We start from the raw sequence: 11,055 nt of genomic DNA on the forward strand, positions 1-11,055 counted from the left end.
TTACGAATATGGATGAGTGCAGGATCTTCAGATTTTCTGTGTCAATGAGCAGAAAATGGTTGTTCACTCAAAGATCCTGAATTAATTAGTTTTAATAATTGTCTTTCCATTTACCGTTTTTTTCTTCACTTATTGCATTATCTATGTTCTTGATACTTGAAGGTTACACTGTTGTTACAAGTTACTCCTGTTGTATTAACACTACAAGTGCACTACATGTATAAATTAAATAAGTGTTTTTCTATTTATTTTTTTACTTATTGTCTTACCTGTAGTCTTGATAGTTGTTTATCTAATTACCTTTTATGTGTTACACTGCCCCTTTACTGGTTTTATATACCTTACTGTAAACTGAACACATTTACCTCAATGTGATGCACAAATAATGAGATACAGAATTGATCCATTTTGCCATTTATTGTTGTTACAGGTGGTATGCAATATGCATAACAATGATAATGCTGTTCATGCATAGGCAACATTTAATGTAAGGCTGTGAAAACGATTAATAGCATCCAAAATAACAGTAATTTAAGGTACATTTCTGTATATGTATATAAATGCACATACATACACGTGTATATCACCCTCTTCACATGAACCCTGAGGTGATCTATCTGGTGTGTTTCTTCCACATCTTCTGCATCCAGCTGCGTCCTCTGGTGAATGCAGGTATTTTCACTTTCACTTCTGCACACACGAGTCCAACACTGTCTCTGTCACATCCACCATCTGCCAAATCCAAGTCTCCAGGTAACACAACACAAAATGCCATATGAAAATATGAAAGATTGGCCACATACAGATTCAATCTTACTGTCTCTGGTGAGTCACAATTACATTTGTGTCATTTGTGCTGACAGTTTTCATAAAAATATTTTCATGAACCACATCAAAAAGCAAAAAAAAAAATATTTCAAAACATTTATTCAAAGACCATAAAAATGTCAATAGTGCTCAGTGCAGTATAACTTCAGAATGATCTTTATTGTCAGTTGAAGTATTTTTACACACCTAACACATTTAAAAGACGGTCCATGGTTTAATGTGAGATACAGATGAATATTTAAGTTGATGTAAACTCTTCTCTCCACGGCGTCTATCTGTCATCCTCCATTCAGCTTCAAACTGCATGTAACATATACGACAGTCAAGACAATGACATTATCTCCCAGATGATTCACTCTTCCTATTATACTTGAACTGTAAATAAAGTGTTTGGTTCTGTTTCTAAATCGTGTAACTTTCTGCCGGGTGTCTGTTATGTTAATGAGGAAACTTGCAAAGATGGGAATTCTGACGCGTATGTGTGTGTTTATGAAATCATTCAAAGCTAATAAATTAGCAAACAAACAATGCACCTCCTCTCACACAGAAAAAGAGACGGCACATACAGCTCTGGTGTTTGTGTTTCAATGGCTTAAAATCAGTTTTAAAACAAAAACACGTCTTAAAAATGTGTGTCCATGCTACAAATGTAGTCCCTCATTTAGGAACGAGCTCCTCGTTTTGTCCCGGCTGGTCATTGTCTCCTCTTCACGCCTCGTGGTGGTGTGTAAAGATCACAGTCATCCAAATGATGAAAAACTATTACCGTAAATAATGTATTTTGTGGCACCACAAAATAAATGATGGAGCATAATATGAAATAGACTTTTTATTTGGTCCATCCGATATATCCAGTCATATCACACAGCTCTACCCTGAAGTGATCTGACTGTGGTCTTGAGGTCTTGCTGTAATGAAGTCTGTCAAGAGTCCGGACCCGGTGTTCCTCCCTCTCACCACCAGAGGGCGCCATTTCCCATTATCCCGGACTCATTCACCTTTACTCCACACACCTGGTCACAAACTCTTCACACCTGTTAGCCTTCTCACTCACACACACACACACACACACACCTGGACACAAACTCTTCACACCTGTTAGCCTTCTCTCTCTCACACACACACACACACACACACACACCTGTTAGCCCTCTCACTCTCACACACACACACACACACACACACACACACACACGCATGTTTGTTTTTGTGAAAAGTGGGGACATCCCATAGGCGTAATTGTTTTTATACTGTACAAACTGTATATTCTGTCACCATTCACCAACCCCACCCCTAAACCTAACCCTCACAGGAAACTTTGTGCATTTTTACTTTCTCAAAAAAACTCATTCTGTATGATTTATAAGCGTTTTGAAAAATGGTGACATGGGTTATGTCCTCATAAGTCACCCTCTCCTTGTAATACCTGTGTCATACCCATGTCATTATACAGAGTTGTGTCCGGATATGTCACAAAAACATGCCCACACACACCTGTTAGCCTTCTCACACACACACACACACACACACACACACACGTTTGTTTTTGTGAAAAGTGGGGACATCCCATAGGCGTAATGGTTTTTATACTGTACAAACTGTATATTCTATGGCCCTTCACCAACCCCACCCCTAAACCTAACCCTCACAGGAAACTTTGTGCATTTTTACTTTCTCAAAAAAACTCATTCTGTATGATTTATAAGCGTTTTGAAAAATGGGGACATGGGTTATGTCCTCATAAGTCACCCTCTCCTTGTAATACCTGTGTCATACCCATGTCATTATACAGAGTTGTGTCCTGATATGTCACAAAAACATGCCCCCACACACACACACACACACACACCTGTTAGCCCACTCACTCACTCACTCACTCACTCACTCACACACACCTGTTGCCCACTGTCACACACTATATATTCTCCTCTCACTCTGTCTGTCTGGCTGAATTAATTGTGTTTTGCGTTTCGTTTGCTTCATGCATTGCTAGTGATGTCATGTTTGTCGGGTGGATGCCAGTACCTTCTGTTGTCTGATTGTGTCCTGGTCTCGTTCTTGCTGGATCTGTTTCTGTTTTGTTTCTGACTTGTTGGCAGTTCAGTTTTGAAATTTTACAAACTACCAATGTATTGTTTTACTAGTGATTATGTATATTTAAATGTATGTAACCTAAAATAAACATTATGTGATTGAAAACACTGCATTAATTGTGATATATGACAAGCGCTGAGCATGTCCGTCTCTGGCTCAGCGCCAGCCAACGCGCGAAAGCTGTTTGAATCTGACAGTTCTGTGACGTCACTGAACATTCTAAATCATACTCTCAGGGACACAGAAATAAGAATCCAATATATGGTGCAATAATGCTCAAAATGTTAAAATGTAATTTACATTTTAAATTATTTTTGTTAAAATATATCTGCTGACATTTGGACTGCCAACCAATCAGCAAACAGCAGCTGACTGTGACCCCAGCAGTCTATGATATAAACAGAACATTTTTGATTGCACATTGCTAGCTAGCAATATGTCGCAGAGCTCCTTTCTTGATTTTTTTTTAGCAAAAAAACTTGGCTTGATGGACAGCCGGACACAAGGCCAAACGTTACACCTGATGAGGATGTTTCTCCCTCACCGGGCCCAACATCAACAGACAGTGTTGCCAGATTGGAAATGTCCAAGTTTCGTATCAGAAGTTCAAAATTATCGTATTTGGAAGAAAATTATTACATTTAACAATTAACTACATTTTGACACGACCTGCAAATTACCACTAGGAGTATGGTTGGACGGAAGCAGTGCAACCAAAATACTATCCCATAATTTTGCACAGTAATCTGACAATAAATGTGGCACACCCAGATTTTCATATGCACACCCAGAGTCTCTTTTCTGGCTACGCTACTGGTTCAAATGAAGAAAAAAAGAGGATAAAACTCCAGCAGAAGGACATAGTTCACATTAAGAGGAGCATCCAGCAGTTCCAGCAGGACATACAGAAGATCAGGTCACAGCTGTATTCATACTTTTGCATTTGTTATTATTATTATTATAATTATTACTCCTCCTTTGCAGAAATTAATTTAAACACATATCTAAATAATATTAATATATAATAATAATAATGATAATAATAATAACTAAAAATTTCTCCCCTTCAGGGTGGCCGCAGGTTCTTAAAAAGTGGTAAATGTAACTTGTTTATATCTGTAGACACGCTGTGATAGATGTGTGTGGGATTAATGGGAGGATTATATCTTAAGGTTACTGAAATATTTCAGAAAACATATTGTAATGTCATTAAAGACATGAGAAGACAATTACCCATAGAAGGTCAATTAGACAATACAGTGTATCATCAATATTATCAGCTGATGAAAATCCTCTTTATTTCATGATAATAGATCCTGTTTTCACCTCATTCATTACACTGATGACTTCAGATCTGTTCATTGACACATTAAGATCATTTTATTGCTGTCAAGATCAGAAAACAACACGGTTATCAGTTATTGTGACATTACAAGATGAAACTATCACAACAGCATTTATTCATTAGTCTGTGATAAACCATGTTTCATATAAAACACACATTCAGTTCAACTCAATTCAGTGGTGGTTTATTTGTACCTTGCAAATTTGTAAAATGATATTTCTATGTTTATTCTTTCACTTTTTTAATTCTTACATTGTTTATATTTGGCATCTTTTAATTGTGTTTTTTTTGTTATATATTTATGTGTCTGTATATTAATGAAAGAGAAGATGAATTATAATAAAAAATACTTTTTTTTATTAGCTTACAAGTAAGAGCATCAAAGCATCATGAAGAAGATAAATCTGCAGAGAACAGAGTTTACTGAAGAACAGAGAGAACATGAGAGATCTAGAACCCTGCAGAACCAAACACACTGAAGAACAAACAGCTTGTGTTTATTCTTCATCCTTCAGTGATGAGGCTCAAAAATGTTTGTGTGTGTATATATATATATATATGTGTGTGTGTGTGTGGATTTCATCAGTGGCGGGTCACATGTTCACTCCTACTATGATGATTCTGATTTTATTACATTCTGTGTAAACGGTGATTTATAACGGATCAGTAACAACAAGATCACAGTTGAAGTTCACACAGTCTGTCTGAGAGAGAATCTCCTGGAGAAATCAAAACAAATGAACACAACTGCACACAGAAGAAACATACAAATGTAACTTAGTTCTTATATTTATAACATACAGCCCAGTTAAGCAACATGACACGACCAAGAGAGTGAAGTTTCCCTGGAAACCATGATTGAAAATTTGACATTTTAAAGCATTAAAATGAGTAGTTCATATTCATTTTAGTTCAATATTTTATATATTGTCAAAGTTGACCGTTTTTGCTCCATTTATGTGATATATAAAATAAAATAAAAACAAACAAATTTAAAGCATAAGCAACTCTTTATTACCACATTCAGTGTTATAGAAAAGTACCACCATGACAACAATTTGAAACCAGAAATGCATCATGTAACTGTAAGAATAAATAATATTTATAATAAAAATAATAATAAGTACTATGCACCCATTTGTAAGGAAGGTTGTAAATGAGCGAATTACTCTAGACAATGCTGTCATGTCATGGGACAATCATGTTTGGGTCAAACTGTAATACTCTGCTTCACAATGGTGAGGTACTGCCTAAATTTCTGCCGTACTCATTGAATATCTGTCCATGTGAGAACAGATAAAGGTCGATCTCTCTCGTCTCTCACACTTTTTACAGTCTAATGATTGAGATTCGAGTCTCAAACAAGATCTTTCTTCTGTGTTCCTGGGGTTTCTCTTCATCAGATCCAGAAATGTCTCGGTCTAAAAGCACATATATCTACATCACAGCAACCAGAGATGATAAATTCAGATAATAAAATAAAAATAACTGGACATTTTCTATTTGTATGTAGAAACTGGAAGTTTCTTATAATTAATTGAGTTCTGAACTAATTCAGTAAATCATACATTTCAAATATCTTAATTATTCATCATAACCTACAGAATAACTGAATGAAATCCTTCAATATGAATTCAAAGACTATTGCTGTAATGAAAGAAATGTAATGAAATTCCTTCAAATAAAAACAGGACTGTATATGATTCTGTTATATAGCATATAATCATTACCTTTCAGACTGATATGTTTGTCTTGGATTATTTGATATGGTTTGTCTGTCATTATTCATTAACCCTTCAGAGAAGTCAAATGTATCAGAAGGAGGTGAATGGAGCAGATTGAGAGGGAGAATGTGAAGAAACAGCAGGTGGCGCTAGTGCACTGTTTTAGTTTGGGATCTGCTGTTAGAAGGAAGAAGAAGGAGAAAGCAGGTGTGTTTGTGCTTCACATTCCTGTCCAGTTGGTGGCGCTGATGCACGAGATCTGTTGTTAACTGGACTTTGATTTTCTCCAAGATGAAGTCGTGTCAGGTGACAAACATCAATCGTGAAGATCGCACAGGTGTTTAACAGCGATCACAAACCGGAAGTGTGTGAAAGACTTCTGGATTCTGTTCCTGCAGCACAAGATCGTCTGAACTACTGCAAGTAAGTCTGAATACTTTCACCATTACACTTATTTAGGAGAATGATGAACGCTTTTCAGAGCTGGATGAAGCGGGATTTGTTCATTTATAACTTACACCTGTCTGTCGACGAATAACAAACCACCGAGAAACAGAAATATATTAATAAAACAAACCGTTTAAAGATGAAGAATGTTAAAACATTTTTACAAGTTTTTTTAAAAATATTTATAAAAAATGTAGACTAGCAGTCCGAATAATTCTAAAAGTGTTATTTCATTTCCTCCTTTTTTGTATTTTAAGACCCAAGACTGAAAGTATTTTGTGATCAAATCAAACCTGTTCTTCTGGATAGACAGGTTGATAAACACGAGCAAAACTAATCTTCTTTTAAACTTTTTAATGATCCGAAGCTTAATATATAGTAACTTATTACTGATAGTAATGTGTATGTAAATAAAGAAGTGTGTTGTACAAATATTTTATTGGTATATTGATTGCTTGATAACTCAGAGATTCAGCACTAGTTATTTTCTTCATCATTTGTTCCTCTGAACTCTCATGATCTTGATCTCATTGTCATGTCCAGGTCCTGATGAGCATCTGATCGTCTTCAGAGACACAAAGATCTCAGTGTTGAGCTGTTCATCTGCAGTATGTCAGAGAAGAGAGGAAAGATGAGTCTCTCACACAAACAGAGGTAAGACTGAGTCTGTTTTCACAGAAAAACAAGAACTCTTTTCAACAAGCAGTGTTTTCTCTCAATGTTGTCAAGTCAAATGATTTACAAAACAGAGCAGAACTTCCTCTAAAGGTGCTTAGATTGTCTCGGGTTAAAAACAGCTAGAAACTTGTTAAATGTCTAATATACAGGAATATTTAAATCCTGTACAATCCCAGAATTAAAATGTTTTACACTTTAGTTTCAGGTTGCACTTTTAGTGGATAGGAAATGTAAATAATATGGTAACTTAAGCAAGTCAAAATAATCATTGCAAACTGAAGTATCATTTGCTGTAAAGTGTTAAATGATCTAAAATGAGTAATAATTTCTTGTGGCTCAAGTTGTAGAGCACTGTGTTAGCAGCGCAAGGTTGTGGGCTCGATTCCCAGGGAACACATGTTAAGAGAAAATGTTAGCCTGAATCCAGTCTTTTTTTTTTATCTCTATACTGGAGTGCTCTTTGATACATAGCATTGAATAGCTCAAATATTATGGATAGGCCTATAAATATAATATTAAGGTTAGATAATCCACAAACTAATTTCAGAAGGAATCTCAGTGATTTGACTCTGGAGACAGGTCTGTAATTATTCAACACAACACGCTGAATGTCTTAATTTTTCCTTGTATAACAAGTCTGTCTGTGATGGGCATCATTGCATTAATAAAACAGGTAATAATACTACAGCAATAAATATTATGTATAGCAGTCAGAATATTGTTTATTTTTTGGCTCCGGAAAAATAAAAAATAAAGTTTCTTCACTTTAATCTCTTTTATTCTTTCACTTCAAATTAATAAAAAATAGCATCAATGTGTAATGAGACTTTGATGTTATGAGAGGCAATATCCAGTGAATTTCCAAATCAAAAAGATCACGCTTGACTGTAAAACTCTGTCATTTGTTTTAGATGACCGGTTTACATGGTCTTGAAGTATGATGAAGATGAATTTGATTTTGATTAGTTGGTTGATATAATGGAAGGGCTGCATCAGAAGTGTCTGTGGTGAGAAAGTGAACGATGCTGAAGCTGTAAATAATGAAAGGATGGGTGAGTGTTGAAGCTGGGGTCTGTGTCACTATTGCTGGAGAAGATATAAATGAGGAAGGTGAGAGAAGTGAGACGACTGAGGAGAATGAAGCTGAATATGGGACAATGGTAGAAATTAAGCTTGTGTCAGATGAGGATGCTACTGCTGTGACAGAAGAGAGCTTGGATTCTGCAGTGATGGAAGGGGACTTTTCTTTTTTTTACATTGCGGTTTCTTTTTTTAATTTATGAAATCGATTGTAATAATGTTTTAAAAATGTTACCACTCTCTTCTTTGTGTCATCAGTGTAAGATCAGGCTCACATGTGTCCAGCTCTGTGTCTGTGAAGAGTGACCGGTCAAAACTTGATCCACCGAGATTCAGTGAAGAAACACCATCAGCTACTGAAAGGTATTTCATTTGGTTTGTTACAACATAGCATTAGCTAATTTCTCCACTAGGGTATCTGTGATAGAAAATAAGTAAATAATACAATAAATCAGAGCGTTTCTGCCTCTTTCGAGTAATACAGTTACACAGACAGACACTAGAGAGCATAAATTCAATAATGAATGTGACAATCAAACATGAAAGGGTTCATCTATCTACAGAAATGTCCATTTACAACATTATACCTTTTCAAATGAGACTGAAGAATCTCTCTCTGTTCTTTGTGTCATTAGTGTAAGATCAGGATCACATGTGTCCAGCTCTGTGTCTGTGAAGAGTGACTGCTCAAAAGAAGGTGAACCACCGAAATTCATTGAAGAAACCGCATCAGCTACTGAAAGGTATTTCATGTGTTTTGTTTTATGGCACTAGCTAATTTATCCACTGGGATATCTGTGATAGAAATTAAATAAAACCATAAATCAAAGAACAATATCTGCTTTGCTTTTCATTGAAGTCCGTCTGGAGCTTCTTTCCAGTAATACAGTTACACAAGCAGCAGCAAGGAGGCATAAATTCACCATAGAGACAGGAATATGTCTTTCCATCTTTCTGTTATTAGTGTCAATAGTTTTTTCCTTATAGGACAGAAAAACTTTCATTTGCACTTGAGTAGAACCTTCTCTTTAAAATAATTAACTTATAACTGCAGCATTAACAGCTGAAGTTTGCTCTTTGTGTTTGATTAAAAAAAAATAGAGATTTGTTAAATATATTGCCTTAACCATATTTAATTTTATTCACCATTTTAACAGGCTGCAAAATGAGACATTAGACTCAGACTTCAAGATTAACAGGAACCGCAAAAATTTCACAGACAATCTCCTAGGAATCTTCCAGGTGAAAAGAATATTAAATGAATGATTATATTTATAACAAATAAATTTGTTACTGGACAAAATGTTTCTTATTTATTTTTACAAATAGGTCTTATTACTGGACCAAATGAATGTGGATTTGGTTTAATTTTGTTCTTTTGCCTTTGTTTTTTGTTCTTTGTTTATAGGATCTTGAAAAGAAAATAATAACATTTCTGAAAAATGAGCTGGACATGTTTAAGAAAATATTACAAAAAGAGGACAAGCAATACTTTGTGAAGGACTTTAATGAGAACAGATGCAGTATGAAAGAAGCAGCTCTTGATCTCACGCTCTACTTCCTGAGAGAGATGAAGCAAGATGAAGCTGCTGATACTCTAGAAGGTAAGAGACTCCCGTGGTGTCAATTAATAATTTTATTTATAATTATTATAATAATTCCTTTAGACTTCCACATTCTGTTCTGAACATAAACCCAGAGATTAAACAATCGTTTATTTCTATGTTTAGATGAACTGTTCTTCATTCATCAGTTAAAGTGTAGCCTAAAGAAGAAGTATCAATGTGTGTTTGAAGGAATTGCAAAGCAAGGTGACTCTACACTTCTGAAGAACATCTACACAGATCTCTATATCACTCAGGGTTGTAGTGAACAGGTCAATACTGAACATGAGGTGAGACAGATTGAAGTTGCTTCCAGACGTCATGAATCACAGGAGATACAGGTTGAGTGCAAACATTTGTTTGAAGCACCTGAACAAGACAAGCAGATCAGAACTGTACTGACAAAAGGAGTTGCTGGCATCGGAAAATCAGTCTCTGTACAGAAGTTTGTTCTGGATTGGGCCGAAGGAAGAGAAAATCAAGATATCAGCTTCATATTTCCTCTTCCATTTAGAGAGATGAACTTAAAGGATCAAGAAAAACTAAGTTTGATGGACCTTATAACTCAGTTTTTCCCAGAGACAAAAGGACTGAACCTTACAAGAAGAAATCAATTCAAAGTCTTGTTCATTCTTGATGGATTGGATGAATGTCGACTTCCTTTAAACTTTAAGGATAATGAGACGTGGTCTGATGTTTCATCACCAGTCTCTCTGGATGTTCTCCTGACGAACCTCATCAAGGGAAATCTGCTTCCTTCTGCTCTCATCTGGATCACCAGCAGACCAGCAGCTGCCAGTAAGATTCCTCCTGACTGTATCGACCGGCTGACAGAGATACGAGGATTCAATGATGCACAAAAGGAGGAGTACTTCAGAAAAAGATTCACGGATGAGAATCAGGCCAAAGAAATCATTGATCATGTTAAACAATCAAAGAGTCTCTTTATCATGTGCCACATCCCAGTCTTCTGTTGGATTTCAGCCACTGTTCTCCAGAACATTTTAGAGGAGAAAAGAAATAATGTTGTGAAAAACAATCAGGCTGATGAGGTCTCCAAAACACTGCAGGAGTCAAATACTGAAGACACTCCTAAGACTCTGACACAAATGTACACACACTTCCTCAGATTTCAGATCCAGCAGAGCAGACGAAAGTATGATGGAGAACATACACCAGATGTTTCCTGGGATAAAGATGCCATCTTTTCACTGGGGAAACTGGCATTTGATCAGCTGGAAAGAAACAATGTGAT

General features: G+C 35.9%; 1 long non-coding RNA gene across 1 annotated transcript; it reads left to right on the forward strand.

Annotated features, from left to right (window-relative positions):
• Positions 1 to 6,084: 6,084 nt before the first annotated feature.
• Positions 6,085 to 9,368, forward strand: LOC113040459 (uncharacterized). The gene is made up of 5 exons (XR_003275234.1): positions 6,085 to 6,198; positions 6,283 to 6,414; positions 6,982 to 7,092; positions 8,832 to 8,939; positions 9,354 to 9,368. It is a non-coding gene; the product is annotated as an uncharacterized LOC113040459 (long non-coding RNA).
• Positions 9,369 to 11,055: the final 1,687 nt, after the last annotated feature.

This window comes from Carassius auratus, chromosome 22 (genome assembly GCF_003368295.1).
Source record: "Carassius auratus strain Wakin chromosome 22, ASM336829v1, whole genome shotgun sequence".
In the NCBI taxonomy this organism is placed as follows: Eukaryota; Metazoa; Chordata; class Actinopteri; order Cypriniformes; family Cyprinidae; genus Carassius; species Carassius auratus.